At 47.4% G+C, this 18,426-nt stretch overlaps 1 pseudogene; it reads left to right on the forward strand.

Annotated features, from left to right (window-relative positions):
• The first annotated feature begins 7,755 nt into the window (after positions 1 to 7,755).
• Positions 7,756 to 12,854, forward strand: LOC124666161 (annotated as a pseudogene).
• Positions 12,855 to 18,426: the final 5,572 nt, after the last annotated feature.

The raw sequence follows: 18,426 nt of genomic DNA on the forward strand, positions 1-18,426 counted from the left end.
GTCCGGCGCGGCCCGATACGGTGTCTGGCACCTCGAGCCCGTCCCCGCTACACAGGGGATGCTCCGGGGACGCCGGACACACTGAAAAGCGAGGCGAGGTGTGGCGGGATCGATGCGTCAGCGGCACAGGAAAAATTTGTCCACCGCTCCCGCCAAATCGCGCCTCTCCCGCTGTGCATTTCTGCCATCCTAACACATTTGAGCTATCCCGCCTGCCGATTCATTTCTCCCTCCCGCTGTTGTTACGTTGTTCCTCCCGCCGCCACCCTCTCCCCATCCATGGCGCCGCTTACTGCCCCCAAAAAATGGCCAAGAAAGCGGCCAAGAAGCCGCCGGGCAAAGAGACAAAAGGGGCAAAGGCGCCCTTCGCGAAGCCGCGGAAGGCGCCGGCTCCGAAGAAGAACCCGGAAGGCTAGACTGATGATTAGTGGTATCAAGACTGTCTGCGCCGGAAGTTGTCGACGGCGGAGCGGAAAGGACAGAGGGCGGCGGAGCTGGAGAAGAAGGCGTTGGCGGCGCGCGCGCACCAGCACGCGCTGGTCGGGTGTATCGCTGCCACCAACGCGAGCCCATGGAGCACGACGCTACCACCGTACATTCCAGGAGTGATGTCCCTGTCGACATCCGGGTTCTACAACGACGGCCCCTCCGCCACTCCCGGGTGCGTGACGCCAAACTTGTTGCCACGTTACGAGGATGCGCTGCCTCATGGCGGCTTCAACCCCAACGCTATGTTCTACTCTCCGACGTACGAGCCAGGACCCGGTCCGGAGGACGCCCCGTTCAATGGCCGCAGGGGCCCGCTCGAATTTGATGGCGCTGGTGCTGAGGAGGAGGAGGAGGTGGTGGAGGAGGATGAGGAGGAGGAGGGGGAGGGGGATGGGTGGAGGAGGAGGATCACGAGGACGACAAGGACGAAGAGGGCGGCGACGAAGAGGACGACGAGGTCGCCAGTGAGGATGCCGATGATCTCGTGGAGGTTGACGCGGACGGCATGAGGAAGAAGAAGAAGAAGGTGTCGGGCACACAAAGCCCTAAGTGGACCATTCTGGAGGATATATGTCTGTGCGAGTCGTGGGCGACGGTGAGCCATGACTCCATCATCGGCGCCAACCAAAAATAGGGAAGTACTGGGCGAGGATCAAGGCCGAGTTCGATGAGTGCAAGCTGATCAACAACGACTACAACAAAGTGACAATGAAGTGGAGCCAAAAGGCAATGTCAACGCGATGGGCCATCATCCAGGCATCGGTGAACATGTTCCATGGGTACCATCATGACTTAGAGACCAGAGGCGACAGCGGCGCCGACATTAGCCAACTGGTACGACTCTTTCTTACATAATCTGTAGCGCCTACAATGTGTTCGATGAAATGATTGTGTTTTCTTTGGTTAGTTTGACAAGGCTATGGATTTGTACCGGAGGAACTTGGATGGGCATAAGTCGTTCTTGCTGATGCATTGCTATAGCAAGCTCAAGAAAAGCGCCAAATGGAGGTTGACGCACGTTTCTTTGTCGAAGGGGAAAGACGCCATATATCTGGATGCGCCGCTCGCAACATCGGCAGGGCGCCCCATCGGCAACAAGGCTGCCAAGGCCGCCTTGGCCGACGCTGCGTCGGCCGAGAAGACGCAGGCGTCGCTCACGCAGTGCCTCGTCGAGCTCTCCTCGACCTTGCTCTCCCGTGACAAAAAGGCCCAGGAAAGGTGGGCGGCGCTGCTCAAGAGGCAAGAGGAGAAGATGGAGCTGAAGAAACACATGGACGACATGTCCCTGCTGAGAGCATCGACAGAAGGAATGTCTCCCCGGACGCGGGCGGTGCACAACTTCTTCAAAGGCCAGATCCTCGACGCCATCGAAGCCAAAATGGCGGCGGCCGAGGCGGAGTCCGAGGCGGCGGCCCAGGCAGCTGCAGCGGCAGCGGCCCCAACCCCGGAGTAAGAGCCGGCAGACGCATTCGCTACTACACCTGCGTTGGCCTCTGCCTCGACGTTGGCGACGGAGCATGCACACCGGGCAGATCACGATGAGTTCATCGTGTTCGACGGGCCTACGTCGACTCAGGATGCGCCGTCAGCGTCAGCGTCGGCATCGGCGTCGCCCAACCCCAACCCCTTCTTTTAATTCTATCGTCGGCCTGTAATATGATCGCGCGCCCAGTACTTTGATCGCCACTACTCTGATCACGACGACTTCGGCGGGAACGATCTCTTTTGAATGCAAACTATTTGAATTCCTATTTGGAGACGGTGTTTGGGGGACGCGACTGGGGAACGATGTCCCCCAAACGCGGCACGAACAAAACTCGTCCCCCAAATGCTTGATCTGGCGCCGTTTGGGGGACGGTTTGGGGGACGCGACTGGAGATGCTCTTAGCGTCTGCATTGTAGATGCTCTCAGAGGACTAAAAAGTCTCGAAATGGGCTCGATGACACACTTTTAGTCGGGCTCACTAAGAGCATCTCCAGTCGCGTCCCCCAAAGCGATTTGGGGCGCGCCGGACAAAAAAAACGTTCCCAGCCGCGTCCCCCAAAGCCGCTTTTTGTCCGGCGCCCCGAGTCCGTCTCCGCCCCACGGGGACGCACTGGGGACGCCGGATGCACCGAAAAGCGAGGCGGGGAGTGGCGGGACCAACCCGTCAGCGACACATTGAATTTTAACCTAACCGTCGCCTACCTCGCGACGGAAGTTATTGGCGCGCAGCGACGGTGCAGTTCCCGCAGAGGCGCAGCGAAGCGTCTCATCGCGCCTAGCTCTGCGTGCCGGCATTAATGAGCGCCACCGCTTCCCCGCCTCCCGCCGGCCTATAAAAAAGGGCCGCCTCTCATCGTCCCTCTCACACACAAACCCTAACGCCTCTCTCCTGAACCCTAGCCGCCACCATCTCAAGAGTCGACGCCATGGCTGGTAGAGGCGGAGGCCGAGCTCGCGGTCGTGGTCGTGGTCGTGGTCGTGGCCGCGGTAGAGCTGCACGCTCGTCGTCGCCTGTGACAACGTCGTCGTCCTCATCGTCGAACAGGCAGGACGAGGAGGGGCCCGTGTTGTTCGAGTTCATCGTCGTCCTCAAGGGCGACCCACACGGCATCCAGAGGCTACCGGACGACTTCGTTGCCGACGATGAGCGCCCGGGCTCGCTGCATCTGCGGGAGGATGGCTGCCACTGCTGCCGGTGGATCGTCGACGTGATCTACGACGCGCGTGGCAAGATGTACCTCCATATCGGCTGGGAGAAGTTCACGCGCTACCACCGCCTCGAAGCCGGCTTCGTGCTCGTGTTCTCCTACTTCGGCGACAGGGACATGAGCGTAAAGGCGTTCGACGAGACGCGTTGCCGCCGGAACTACCACGGCGACAGCGCCGAGGAGGACGGCGACTGAAGAGTGTTGTTTCTTCACAGCGAAAAAATGGACGAAGGTTTCTGGATGTTCTTCCTCAGAAGAACCAACAGGGGCACCCTCACCAGCTGGATTTTCCAGTATGGGTGACTGTGTGTGCCCTCGAGTGTTCTTTTTTGGCAGTGAACACACGAAACTTTCGAATGCTCGGCCTAGTTAGGTTTAGTTTTTTTGCAATCATTTACATTTGTGTCAACCATGGTTCAAACTATGTATTAGTTTGTGGAAAACCATGTTCCAAACTATATCTTCATGTAAGCCACGTTCCAAATTATGTATTAGTTTGTGGAATATTTCTTCTCTTTATTGAAATAAAAATACAAAAACATAAAAAAAGAGTATTTAAATGTTTGGGGTTGGCGTTCGGGGGACGCGGCTGGGGAGCGACATCCCCCAAACGCGGCCCGAACGAAACATGTCCCTCAAACGCTCAATCCGGCACCGTTTGGGGGACGGTTTGGGGGACGCGACTGGAGATGCTCTAATTGTTTCTCTAACACTAGATTTTCTTATACTAATTGTTTCTCTAACACTAGATTTTCTTATAGAGTCAAGGTAAAACATCCTTTTTGAAGGTATGGAAAAAAATTTAACTATGGACTCTTCTACCTCCGTGGATGCCATGAAGAACACTTAATTGAAGGATTCTTTTCCTGCTTAAGTGTTACTTTGTTAGGCGCACACAGGGTACACAATGTCTGCCATGGGCCATGGCAGACTGCCGGTGTAAGCGTTAAAGCTTGTCCAAGTAAGACTCCAGAGGAAAAAGTAAAATTTCACGAAACGATTACATGTATTGGTAACGAAACTTACTCTGTAGAAAAAACAGAGCCAAAGAAAGTCACATGAATACATTCTTCAAACTACACACACGTTTCGTTTCTCAAAATCCAAATCAAGCGCGCGCGCGTGCGCTCAGCAGACGAAATCCCTGTTCGCGTACACGCACGCACCGCGGGCCGATCAGTAGTGGCGCCTGGGCGCGCAGTGCCTCGGCCTGAACGCGAGCGGGCCGGCGGCGTAGAGCGCGTACCCGTCGGCGGGGGAGCCCTTGCCCTCGTCGCGGATCGGCGCGCCCTGGATGCCGTAGTTGATGTTGGTGAGGTCGTCGCACTTGCGGTCCGGCGACGAGAGCAGGCGGACGAAGCACGCCTTGGTAGGGTCCCCCTTGTAGTACGCCGCTGCTGGCGGGCCGTCGCCGAGGTCGGCGAGGTAGTAGCCGTTGCCGTCCGCCTTGACCGACCGCCACGCCATGACGCGGTTCTTGTGGTCGCGGCAGGTCACCGTCACCTTGGCCCCCGGTAGCGGCGTGGCACCGTCCAGGCACCACGAGTTGCGGTGCGCGCAGCTCTGGGCGTACACCATGCCCTCCACCTGCACCACCAGCTTCTTCTCGCCGCCGCTGTTGGGGTGGGAGTAGTCGCCGTGGTCCGAGGCCGCGGCCGCGGCGAGGAGGGACACGAGGATGGCCAGGGACAGAGGGAGGTAGGCCGCCATTGCTCCAAGATCGACTGGTGTTACTCGGTCGAAGGAGATGATCGGAGCTGGCTTCGGTTGTGTGGAAATGGCGGGAGGCGTGGGGTTCATATATAAACGCGGCAATGTGACTGGGCGAGCGATTAGGGTGAGTAAAAAAATGGTTTAGACGTGCGGCCATGTAGGTGGCCGGCCGGCATTAGGCTACGTGAGGGCCAGTTTGTCTCGGGGATTGTCGGCCTTGGGCACGAAAGGAGATCACGTTGATGTTAGTTTATTATTACCATGATTAGATGATGATTGGTGTGTAGGGTTCAAGAGCAAAGAAGATTGCGTGCGTGATGATCATGATATTTTCTTTGGTTATGCTAGACATGTACGGTACGGCTTTGCCGGCATCCAGGGTAAGCCAATCAGTTTGAGTTGACAATATGAAGATTTCAATATCAAATGGGAGAGAGAAATTACCCGGCTAACTAAGTCTTAGAGACCAAAACATTCGGTGTCGCTCGATAACAGAGGATGAGTGGTGAAGGGAGGAACAAATGAACCATGGAGAAAAGAAACAAGAAGGTGGCAAGAAAATATCTAGTAATGTCACACTTTACATGATATCATGTACAACTTCACAAAATTCAATTTTGTAAATGTCAAAAACATTGAAACAGATTTTTGGTTGTTCACAAGATGTGTGTTTGTATTTCTAAAAATTTGAGAACCAAATTTGAAGTTCACAAAGAGAAACAAAAAAACAAATTGCTATGTAAATAGTATCATTTTGTGTTTGTCTTTACGTGACACTATATTCATGTTGGGCTTTTTGTTTTGTTTCAGGGTATTTCGAATTTGGTTCTACAAGTTAGGCAATGTAAATACACATATTGTGAACACCCAAAAATTTATTTCAGATTATTTTGTCACCCAAAAACTTATTGGCTTACCGAGGATGTACGGCTTTGCCGGCATCCTCGGTAAGCCAATAAGTTTGAGTTGACAATATGAAGATTTCAATATCAAATGGGAGAGAGAAATTACCCCACTAACTAAGTCTTAGCGACCAAAACATTCGGTGCCGCTCGATGAAAGAGGATGAGTGGTGAAGGGAGCAACAAGTGAACCATGAAGAAAAGGAAAAAAAGGTGGCAAGTGACGATGATGTAGCGGGGATGGGGTGGGAGCCGAGGGGAGGTGGAGGGCAAGAAAAATAAGGGAGTGACGGTGATGCCGGTGGCAAGAGGAGGAGATGCGCCCACCAAGAGAGAATGAGCTAGAGAAAGTAGGCTATTTCACTTCAGATACAAAGCACGACGGGAAAATATCTAGAGATACCACATTTTACATGATACCATGATATAACTTCACAAAATTCAATCTTGTAGATGTCAAAAATAATTGAAACAAATTTGCAGGTGTCCACAAGATGTGTGTTTGTATTTATTAAAAAAATTATAACCAAATTTGAAGTACACAGAGAAAAACAAAAAAGACAATTTGCTATGTAAATAGTGTCATTGTGTTTATCTTTATGTGACACTATTCATGTTGGATTTGTTTTGTTTCTCTAAGGGTATTTCGAATTTGGTTCTACAAGTTGTAGGCAATATAAATACACATCTTTTGAACACCCACAAATTTATTTTAGATTTTTTACAACTACAATTTAAATTTAAAGAGTGGTATCATGGTATCAAATAGGTGGAGGTATCACTCTCAAAGCCCAACATCCACGCCCTATTTCTATGTGCTCATATCGAATTGTATCATTTACTAACAAAAAATTATTTTAAAAAATAGATCACCATAAATATAAAGTAACAACTGATATTACATACATATTTTGTGAATGGGCCAGGCAATCATTCTTGATATGGTAGTTCGTAGGTGAGAGATAGTGGACCCATGAGGAAATTTGAATGGACGGAATTTTCGGAAATCCAAAGAACTAGGAATATAATACTCCCTCCGTCCTAGTTTGTAAGTCACAATTTTTGAATATCTTGGCCCAAGGTACTAGCTGATTGGGTCTCATTTTCTCTCTCTCATTGATGCATGCAGCCCCTTTCTCCCTCTCATTGGTGCATGCATTCTCTTTCTCTCCCTCATTGGTGCATGCAACCCTTTTCTCTCCCTCGTTAAATAAAATTATGCCTTAGAGGTGGGTGGGACAAATATTTTTTTGGAATATGACTTACACTCTAGGACGGAGGGAGTACCTCCTATGTAATTATAGAAGGAATACAATAAGTACCTTAAATCCCCCCCCCCCATTTATAGAACACCATGCAACTAGACATCTCAAAAACTGTCCCACGAAACCGCATTTCTGTTGTGCTATATTTTCAGAAACTACACATTTTGATAGGCGTGGATTACATGTCAAGTCCTAATAAGTGGATAATGCCTTTCAGCTCCACTGAAACTTCAAAATGCGTGATATTTTTAAATATGATTTAAATATATTTTTTGTCAAAAAAACATCTCTTCAAAAGCGCAGTGCTTTGAAATAAATGATTTTACTGAATACTAAGAAATTTATTTTATTCCCACCAAAATAAATTCATTTTATTTAGGGCATTAAGAAATTTAGCCTTTGTTGGGACTTACTGAGTCTTTTTTTCAGAACCAAGAAACCTCGCAATGTCAAGCATCTGTGGGCTGGGCCAAGCGCTACATCAGCGAGCTACATCTGCAGCCGAAAGGCCCAATAGGAATGAAAGGCCGAATAAACAAAAGGCTCGAAGCAACTGGGCCCAGATCTAGCGAGCGTGAACGAATCAAACAAAGCCCCTTGATAAAATTCGGCCCATGTTCGGGAGAATTCGGTCCTCCCCCAATCGCGACGTTTTTTGCCCTAATCCGCAGCACCTCTCGCCCGCATCGCGAATACTCTGTTCCGGCTCCGCCCCCGCGGCCTCTCGAACACTCCCAAACCCTAGCCAGGCGTGAACCCCATGTCGGGGTACGGATCCGACGACTACCGCGGCGGCGGCGGCGGTGGTGGCTACGGCGGCCGAGGTCTCCGCTGGATCCTTGGAATTCGTCTGCGTCCTTTTCTCGTGGTCCGGTTTTCTGACTGCTTCGTTTTCGCGCAGATGGCGGCGGCCGTGGGCGCGGCGGCGGTGGAGGATACGGCGGTAGCGGCGGCGGTGGCGGGGGATATGGAGGTGGTGGCGGTGGCGGAGGGTATGGCGGTGGTGGTGGGAGAGGAGGTGGTGGAGGAGGAGGCTACGGCGGTGGCGGTGGCGGCGGCGGGAGAGGTGGCGGGCGCGGGGGAGGACGCGAAGGCGACTGGGTCTGCCCTGACGCGAGGTGCGTATCGATTTATTAACTCTCTCTTGGTGATTTCGCGTTGGATTCGACTGATCCGGCAGTGATCTTCTGATCTGCGGTGGGAATTTAGATGTAGATGTGTAGACTCGCGATAAGCCAACCCTAGTTTAGGGTGTCTGTATACCTTGTTTAGCTGGTTCACTTGTTGGCTTGTTGGACTTAGGGTTTGCTTGTGACTTGCTGTGAAGTAGTAGTATTTTCTAGTTCGATGTGTACCAACTTAGTAGGATTTTCGTCAGTTCCATAATTTTTAATATACCGCGTCGGTAGAATTTGTCTTGACATTCATGATATTGTGCTTTCGATGTAGCGCTGTAGTTGGAATCGCAAACATCACTTCATTCCCATGACTTGGTTTTAATTTCTGCTAAATGCCTACCGATTTAAAATTTTCACTTGTGCAACAATGTTCACATGGGCGGAGGCTGTAAAAAAGAGACTTGAGGGATTAGAATGTCCCTATAGATTTAGCTCTTGATAGGACCACATGGAAATCAGCGCTCTATGTGCTGGAATCTTAGTTATCTCAGTTTACTTATTTTTTCTTTCTCTCTCCTTGTTTTGGTTTCCTTATGTTTCCGTTGGGTTTCATATCTAGCCTACCCCAACTTGCTTGGGGCTTTGATGTTATTGTTGTTGTAACGCAACGATGTCCAGGTGGGAATTTACACTCGTAAGTACAAAATGGCTGGATTATACATTGTTATAGTATATTTCTTCTTTGTGCATAGCTATGTACCCTCTTGTATTGTATCATTTGCTGTTATACCAAAGCATATGTTTAATTATGGGTTTATGTCTTAATTCAATGTTTTGCTTTTATTGGAAATATTTTCTACTACAGCTTCTTAAACACTGTCAGCTCTTTTAATGCTGCGGAGATTATCTTTTGTGGAATCAGTGAGACTAAGAATAATGAACTCTTGTTACAGCTGCGGTAATGTGAACTTTGCGAGGAGAACTGAGTGCAATAAATGTGGTTCAGCTAACCCAAGTGGAGGTGGAGGTGGAGGTGGTGGCGGTGGGTATGATAGGTCTGGTGGAGGCTACAACCGTGGTGGTGGTGATCATGGTTCAGGTGGTGGTGGTGGCTACAGCAGAGGTGACGGAGGACGAGGAGGATATAATCGTGATGGTGGTAGTGGTCGTGGTTTTGATGACCACCGTGGTGGTAGTGGTGGTTATGGAGGAAGAGACCAAGAGAACAACCAAAGGGTGGAAAAAAATACCTATAATGATGGTGGCTATGGACAAGCTCCCCCTAAAGGTCCTCCATCCTATGGCGGGCCTGCAGGTGACTACGCAGCGCCCCCAAGTTCTTATGGAGGAAGCAATGTATACAGTTCAGATAATGCAGTGCCACCCCTAACAGCTATGGTGGTGGTCGAGGCTCTTACCCACCAAGCTATGGTGCCCCACCTCAAAACCCATATAGTGGTGGTGCCCCAGGGGGGCAAGGAGGCCTGCCACCTACATATGATGGTGGTTATGGTGGTCGTTCTGCGCCTGGGAGTGGAGGCGCAGGTGGCGCACCCCCATCCTATCATGGGGGTGGTGGCGGCGGTGGTTATACAGGAAATGCTACCCCTGAACCAGCTACAAAGGTTAAGCAGTGTGATGCAAACTGTGATGATTCCTGTGACAATCCAAGGATTTACATCTCAAACCTTCCTCCTGATGTGACTGTTGAGGAACTGCAAGAGCTTTTTGGAGGAATTGGCCAGGTATACTTTACCTTGATTCCTTATATCATATAATAGTCAAAAACTGCATATATTTTGTGGATGTGTCATTTGCTGATGTTGTTTTTTATGTGTTGCGCTCCTTAAATTGAACTGTATCTATTACTCCCTCTGATCCATAGTAAGTGTTGGTGGTTGAGTTCATATTTAAGCTAATTTGAACTAAAACTCCCAACACTTGATATGGATCGGAGGGAGCAGTTCTTTATCTTTTGGTACGTGTTCCTCTTAAAATCAGCTCTGTTTCTACATCTACTGTTGATGTTTGTTGTGAGATAAATGACGTGAAGTTACGTTATGTACAATTCTCTTTTTGTTTTGATAACAGGAAGTGTTGAATTTGGAGCATATTAAGAATAATCCATTTTTAGGACAACACTACTTTTCTAGAATCATTGCATTAGTTGGGCACCATCTCCTATATTTATTTTAACACAGCATGCTTATATTTATAAACTGCATGTTAAGCATATGTGGTGAGATCATAATGAGGGTTATACAACATGGACTTGTTTGCTGCCTATTGATGTATGATAAGTAGGATGTTCATCAAATTTCCTGAATAAATTCGGATATTTGGTTGGACATAGTCATAATCTCTCTTCAGTTTGATCTGCTCGTGAAGTTCTGCTCCCAAATAGGTTGATGTATTTTTCTATTTTTATTGCCTAATACTACCTTCGTTCAAATTAAGTGTTGCAGCTTTTCTAGATACGGGCCTTATCTAGAAAAGCTGGGACACTTAATTTGGAACGGAGGGAATATATGTTTTACTAGCTACCCCAACCTGCTTGGGATAAAAGAGTTTGTTGTTGTAATATACTATGTTTTAGTATTTTTTTTTAGTTCATAGCTGTAGCAGTATTGCCATTCGAGTTGAATGTCTGCAGTGTGAGATATTATTTGGCAAGTAACTCTTTGACATGGCACCCTCTGTTAATAGAAATATTAGAGAATAGAGTACAGTTGGTTCATATAATGCTGCACTCTTCTAGATCAATCGTGCTCTTGAAGTTACTGTTTTAATTATGTGTACTGAAGACCATTTTATTCTGTTATTTTTCCCAATCATTTGGCTTTCGTGGCTTATGTGTTCTTGAAATATTGCAACTATACTTTTTTAAAGGTTGGAAGGATCAAGCAGAAGCGTGGTTACAAAGACCAGTGGCCCTGGAACATTAAAATCTATGCTGATGATTCTGGAAAAAACAAAGGAGATGCTTGTCTCGCTTATGAAGATCCATCTGCTGCTCATGCAGCTGGTGGATTCTACAACAGTATGTTTAGTGCCGATTTTGCATTGATACATGATATGCTTCCACTTAATGTATAGTGTTTTGCAGTTTATAATGCATAATTCTTTCCATGTGTCAGATTATGACATGAGAGGCCATAAAATTAGTGTTGTGATGGCGGAGAAATCGGCACCCAGGGCTCCCACATCTGGTCACGGGTAAGTACTTGTTTATCTGATAAATGCAAATTCTGGAATGTGATGCCCACATTGGGCAAGAAACCTTGTACTCCTTCCGTTCTATAAAACATTTGGATGTATCTAGACACTATAGTGTCTAGTGTTCTAGATACATCCAAATTTAGACAAATCTAAGACATCCTTTATAGGATGGAGGGAGTATTATAATTTGTTGGCTCAATATGCTCCTGCATCCATGTGTGGTTGCGAGCCTCTTAAACTATTTTTTGATAGGAGGATAGCAATGAAGTATCGGATTATATTATTTTGGCCTGGCTTTTTGTTGAACTGTTCTTTTTTGGAGAGTGCCCAATGTAATCCAAACAAGTTAACCTGAAGCAAATTGTGATCCTACTGGACATTGTTCTGATGCTACATATGCATTTGGCTACATGCAAGGAGAAATCATTACTAAAATAGTTTAGCAATTTGTGTATTTTCTTTAAATTCACACATATGTGTGTTCAATTTGAGTATATGTAAGTGCCATCATGATTCCTGTTTATGATGTTTATATTGTATAATGTATTTGCTGCGTTACTTGGTGCGCAGAGGTGGACGCGGTGGTGGTGGTGGCTATGGAGGGGACCGGCGCAGAGACGGAGGAGGTCATGGGCCTAACAGGAACCAGGGTGGTGGTTCACGTTCCAGGCCATACTGAAAACACATATAATTACCTAAGATTGTCATCTGTGAGAAACCTTTTCTATTCATGTTCTCCGGACTTGTACCCATACAGGAGCTTAAGGTAGGTTTTGTCTGCTTTTTCCCTGGACTTCTGTTCCATTGTCATACACCCATGTTTGTTGGATGTTTGCTTTTGCCAAAAGTGATTGATCTATGTTATGTGAATTTTTCCTTAGAGGCAGCTGGATAAGCTCCAAATGCTGATAGGTTTTGAGATGTTATTACAGGTGAGTGCTGATATATTATGATTATGCAATGCTTTGCCCTCTTGGTGATTAGTCACACCATTTTATTACATTCCCCTTGTTGATCTAATGCTTACATTCCACATGGTACTCAGCCGGTGGATCACTGCTGTAAGCTTTGGATTTCGCTGGGAGGACAGGATGCCATTTTTGTTCAATGATAGATTCACCAGCTTTGGATTCATCACTTGGGATTTTTATCTGTTTGTGAAATCTATAGTTGCATATGCTTGATTGGCATCATTTGCCTATGCTAAATTCGGATGAGCACCCAGCAGACAGCGCTGGCATCAACTAGAAATTTCCTTGTCCTACTCTTTGAGTTTCCAGCGACTAACCGGAGCCACAGAGCCGGCTTCAGCAAAATTGAAGTCAGAGCCACCTTCAGTTCAATTGGCGCCTAGTTTATTTAGTTCATTTCCTTCTTTCTATTCTTTTCTTGACATACAGTATTCATCTACTGGTATATAACATTCTTGAATATTTATTCACAGTTCCAAGCAACTTGTGCCCCTCGGTAAGTATTTGGTAGGACATGATATATATTTAACGATAAATATTCATTGAGCTTAGAGAAGGGCTGTACTAAAACATTTTATTTTCTAGTAAAATATTTACATTGCCCTTGTGGAAGGGCTGCACGAGAGCAGTTGCCAACAGTGTAATTTTTTTTAAAAAAAAAAAAACCAATCTGTATACAAGTGTGCATGTCGCGATTAATCGTTCATCATATGTATCCTGAACGGGAGTTGTCATATAAAAAAAAGAATGGGACCTGTATCGTGGGCACATAAGTATCCCTAGGTAATCTAGACAAACACTGAGTACACTCGAGATGTATATATCTAAATTCTAGGGTTTGGGCCAAACTTCCCCAGGTAAATATTCCTGGCGGGGAATAGGTAGAAACCGAAGCAAATCCCCGGGATTGTTTTAATCTCCCCGGGCCAAACGAGCCTAAGGGCTCCTTTTTATTTATATATAGGATAGGAAAAAGTGTAGGACAGACATTATATATGTACAATATGAATGCCACATCTAGTTGAACTAAATCGATTACGGTGAAGAAACATTCCACGAGATCTAGCCTTTTTTTTATTTACACTAGAAAGTTCGCTGTGGGATTATCAAACGGCTTATGCAGAAAAAATTACATAGTATATCAATCCTACACTTTTAAAAATTTCCCATGAATCAGAGGAGGCCTAATTATGTCAAAACTTCGTTAAACCCTTTCGCACGTCCATTAGGTGATTTCCTTCCTTAAGTTAACAAGATAAGGCGTGATAAATCTGGGTCCTTGTAGTTGGAATTAATGATGTTTTCGTGACAAGGACGGCATGTTTTATTTTTCCTTGCCCTCGATTCTATCCCTCTCTACTTAGATCCGCTTCCACACATTTGTCGCAATTTCTTTGTCGGTGACACATAATATTTCTCCATATAAATGTTGCCATGTACTCCCTCTGGTCGGATTTAATCGACGCGGAGGGAGCCTGCACATGCATGTGGTTAGGTCTGTGCATGAGTCAATTAATTAAGACCAAAGTAGTATCTGAGAACCAACCTCGAGATTGAGTGGTTAGGAGGGTGGTTGTACTCTAGCCACTGCGAGTTCAAACCTCGGGTTTGACATCCGTGTGTCTCGTAAAGACGGAATATTCATTCGAGTGGGAGGCGACGTTCCCGTCGGCGACGGCGCCTATGGTGACTTCGTTAATTTCAAGATCCAATCTGCCGGCTTAGTATTTCGGAGGTGCTTCATAGAGGTAGGGTGTGCGTGTGTGCGCTCATAGGAGTGAGTGTATATGCGTGTATGTGTGTATGTGAGCACCTACGTTTGTACTTTGTTTCTCAAAAAATTAACCAGTTAGACTCAAACTTACGAGCTTAGGATCATGTCGATTCAGAGCCCTTATCGCTGGAATAGCAGGCTAGAGGTGGCGAAGGAGAAGCATATGTAGAGTTTGGACATGTGTCCAAATCTAGCCACATGCCGAGAGAGGTGCATCAGATCTTTTGGGTTGGATATTGTGCAGCTTGGTGCTGCTCCTCCTCGTTCTGTCGCTTGTGAGAATCATGATTATATCATGCGATTCTGTGACTTTATGATCCAAAATGAGTGGAACTATTATACGATTTTGCATGGTAGAATCTAACATTTTACGATTCTAGCAGTCCGCGATCCTACCATAGAGGTTCCGATCCACCATTTTCTTTTGTGAACTTGGAACGGGCGGTCGTGGCTAGGAGGTTGCCTCCTTTGGTCATGGTGATTCTAAAGAAGGCAGTTGACAAGTCGTGTGTCGACATGCGCTAGATCTGCGGTAGGAAGCTTCCAAGCTGCTCCCGAGAGTGAATCCACGATGGCTTTTCTTCCGCTACCATCCAAGTTCTAAGGGCAACCACCCCCACGTTGACATCGGTTCTCTTTGGATGACGACTGAAGGAGAAGACCAACCTCTAATCTCCTATGACAAGAAGGAGGCCCATGAGATCCAATACATTAGTCCCAATGCATCGCCCCAAGTGGTTCTGTCCCTGGCAGCTTTTCTGCTTGGTTGTGTTGTGATGTGCGTATGCTGGTGAGGAGATAGACCTGCTTGCGTTTTTAGTTTTACATCTAGTGTTCTTTGTGCAAAAAAGTATACATGATTGTAATTCCTTTTTCTTTTCTTTTGGTCCTCCATGTACATGATGTTATGCCACCGCTAAATAAAATCTTCTGCTCCCTTCGATCGGGAAAAAGTGTTAGGCGGTTAATACAAACGTGTTCTACAAATAAACCCTTCTAAAATCATAAAAATGTGGATCCTCTGCCTGTTATCGAGTTGGTCGGTGAGAGAGCGGCGACCATCATACTACTGAGGGAGGAGTGAGGAGGGGCGTCCAGGTCCGGCGCGGGCCGAGCGGCGCCAACGAGACCTAGCCATAGTCATTCCGCCTCGAGCCTCATGGCCCTCGACGTGTTATAGTTGCAAGTACCTGAGCCGCCAAAGATTCGTCGACGAAGCCGAGGCGTAGGGAAGGAGGGTCTACCGATGACGGTGGAGTACTTTTGCGGCCGACGAGGAAGGGAGGGGAAGGGGCAGGTCCGACGGATTGGATAGGGATCTTGGTGGGGTGGATGTATAAAGAGATAGTGAGAATGGGCAACCAGAACGAGAACTAGGGAGATGAGTGGGTCGTGTGCGCCTCCTACTCTCCTCACTGTTTTTTCAACCTCTGTTGTTGGCGCGAGAAGAGGATAAGGTGGACTACGGGTTGGGGAAAAAGAAATCAGGAGGTTGCTTTTGCAAAATAGCCTATCTAACTCTTTTTCTATCTAACTCTTTTTCGGATCGAAGGGAGTAGGTCCATCCGGGTCTATCTAACTCTTTTTCGGATCGAAGGGAGTAGGTCCATCCGGGACAAGCCTATGTTCATAAAACAGTATATGTAACATGGATGCCGCTAGAGTGGGTGAATAGGTTGTTTAGAACTTTTACGATAAAGGCTTGAACTGATGTGAAATAAAACTAGCTTTAAATTTGTTAAACACAAAACCTATATAACTAAGGTTCACCTATATACACTAAAAACTTATGCTAAGTAAAACAAGCAACTATGTGATGGCAACATATATAACATCAAGCACGAAACTATCATAAAGTAAAGTGCATAAGTAAAGAGATCGGTTATAAAAATAATCGAGGCACACAGAGATGACGATGTATCCCGAAGTTCGTACTATTGCGAGTGCTACTCTCCGTTGGAAAGGTGTGGAGGCCAAAGCACCCCCAAAGGCCACGAATGTCTCGACGTATTTTTCTTGAGCCTTCCCACCGAAAGGGGAGTCCATTATCCACTATGGAACATTGATGGTGGTCACCGAACACATACAAGTTTGGCGCAATCTACACAAATTCACTGGAGGCTCCCAAGAATTGCCACGAAAGTGAGAACCTATGTTGTGCAGATTCCTCAAGCGTGAGGCTTTCATGGCATTCTTCATATGGATGGCAAGCTTCAAGCTCATGATTTCTTCGAGATGGCCTATCTTAAACTTGCATAGTATTTCTTCTTTCCTCCTTATGTTGATGTCTTGAAGATACACACGAGAGCTCCCTCCGTCTTCTTTTTCAAGACGTACTTTTCACTTGGTCTTATTCATTTGATTTTTGCATCCTTGAAGGTAGCATATGATTCAATGCAAACATCAGTCCATGGAGATTGTCACTAGTTACTAAAACCACACATGTGGTCAGCATACACATTCAATAATGCAGGTTACATGCACTTATCGCAAACGTAGTGGTATGAGCTATGAGCTGAGATGCATGACATACTTACCTTATCACCGCCAGGAATCCTAAAATATGTACAATACCAAGTAAAACAACTTTTGGCATGATACAAAAAATATTATGGATTTTGCATTGTAGCCCAACTCGCCAACATGACGTTTGAGCAAGACGGCATACACATTTTGTTAGTGGTAATCAAACAGGGATAATTAATTAGACATATACTCATTTAACAATGAAGAAGATATTTTTTAATTAATAAAACACATAAGACAAGTAGTCATTTTCCATGAGATTTCACCACCGGTTCTATTCATGTACTGAGTCTATCTTGCATGATTTTCGTTTCACTTCCATTGGCCTCCTCTTTTATATCATCATTTTTATGCCGGAATGCCATGGGCTAGGAAAGGTGAAAAGATGGCATCGAATACCCTACCAAAACTTTCTTGCAAAATTACATGCTAGTGTTTTGATTGCTCAACTACATCGTCGTGTGATATTCATTCAGGCGAGGACATAAATGGTGTCGGTGGTATCTCAAAAGCACAAGAGCTGTATATAGAGACGGTGACAAGCATGACCCAATGTACTACATGAAAAAACGAGGTGCAGAGTGGCGGTATTCATGACAAACCAAAGATGTACCGGGACATTTATTTTGTTGCAATAGGTTTAGTTTTGGGAAATATTGCTACTCTTCCCAAGTCGAGAAAAATGATGGTTGTACTCCAATTTTCCCGGAGATTGTTGAATTATGTGTTTGACATTATATATGTTTTTTTTTAGAAACATTATATATGTTTCACCAGTGTTGTTGTGAACCGTGTTCTAGTTCCAGTAGAAAGTAAAAACAGTAAAATTATATGAGAGGCGAGGTGTGATGGACTGCGTTTGTTCCTTTCCAACGCAACACCGAATCGAATCTCGACTCTCCATCCACCGTAGGTCACAACGCAGCGGGACGATCCTGACCGTCCAAACCCACCTTCCGCGGCCAGGCAGAGTCCTCTCCAGTCTCCACCGCGCCTGACCTAAAAAAAGATCCGCAATCCGACCCATTGCGGCTCTAAAATCTCTCCCCTGCAGCCTCCTCGCCACCGATGTGCCCTAGACGAGCTGCCGCCGCGCTCGCCGTAGCTTAGCCTCGCCGCCGACGCCCCACCCCACCCCACCCCAAACCCCAGCTCTCCGGCGACGCCGCCGCCGCCGCCTTATCCCCGCAACCAAACCCCAGGCCACTCAACCCCCAAACCCTACTGCTCACGCGCGTCGCCTCGCCCGCCGGCAGCCCACGCGCGCCATCGCCGCCCCCGCTCCGCCTCATTGCTTCCTCGCCGCGTCCGCCCCGCCGGTCCCCCATTGGGTTACAAGGTACGAGCTCTTGCTCTGTTACTCATCTAGTAGTGGTTCGATTGTTTCACCCGGAACTAACCGTCAGAAATTTCGGGTGCGGACCATCTAATAGATCCGCCGGTGAGCATGGCGGGAGCGGAGGCCGCAGCGGACACGTCGGGCCCGCGGTTCGCCCCCGACGACCCGACGCTGCCGGCGCCGTGGAAGGCGCTCATGGACGGCGCCACGCTCTACTACTGGAACCCCGAGACGAACGTGACTCAGTACGACAAGCCCGGCGCGCCGGCGCTGGCGCCTGTGCCGGGGGCTTTTGCACAGCAGGCGGCGCAGCTGCAGCCACAACAGACGGCGCAGCAGCAGCAGCAGCCACCGTTTCAGTATCAACCTCAGCAAGCACAGCAGGTGCCCTATCAGCAGCAGCAGCAGCCGCCGCA

The sequence above is a fragment of the Lolium rigidum genome, chromosome 6 (assembly GCF_022539505.1).
Source record: "Lolium rigidum isolate FL_2022 chromosome 6, APGP_CSIRO_Lrig_0.1, whole genome shotgun sequence".
Lineage (NCBI taxonomy): Eukaryota > Viridiplantae > Streptophyta > Magnoliopsida > Poales > Poaceae > Lolium > Lolium rigidum.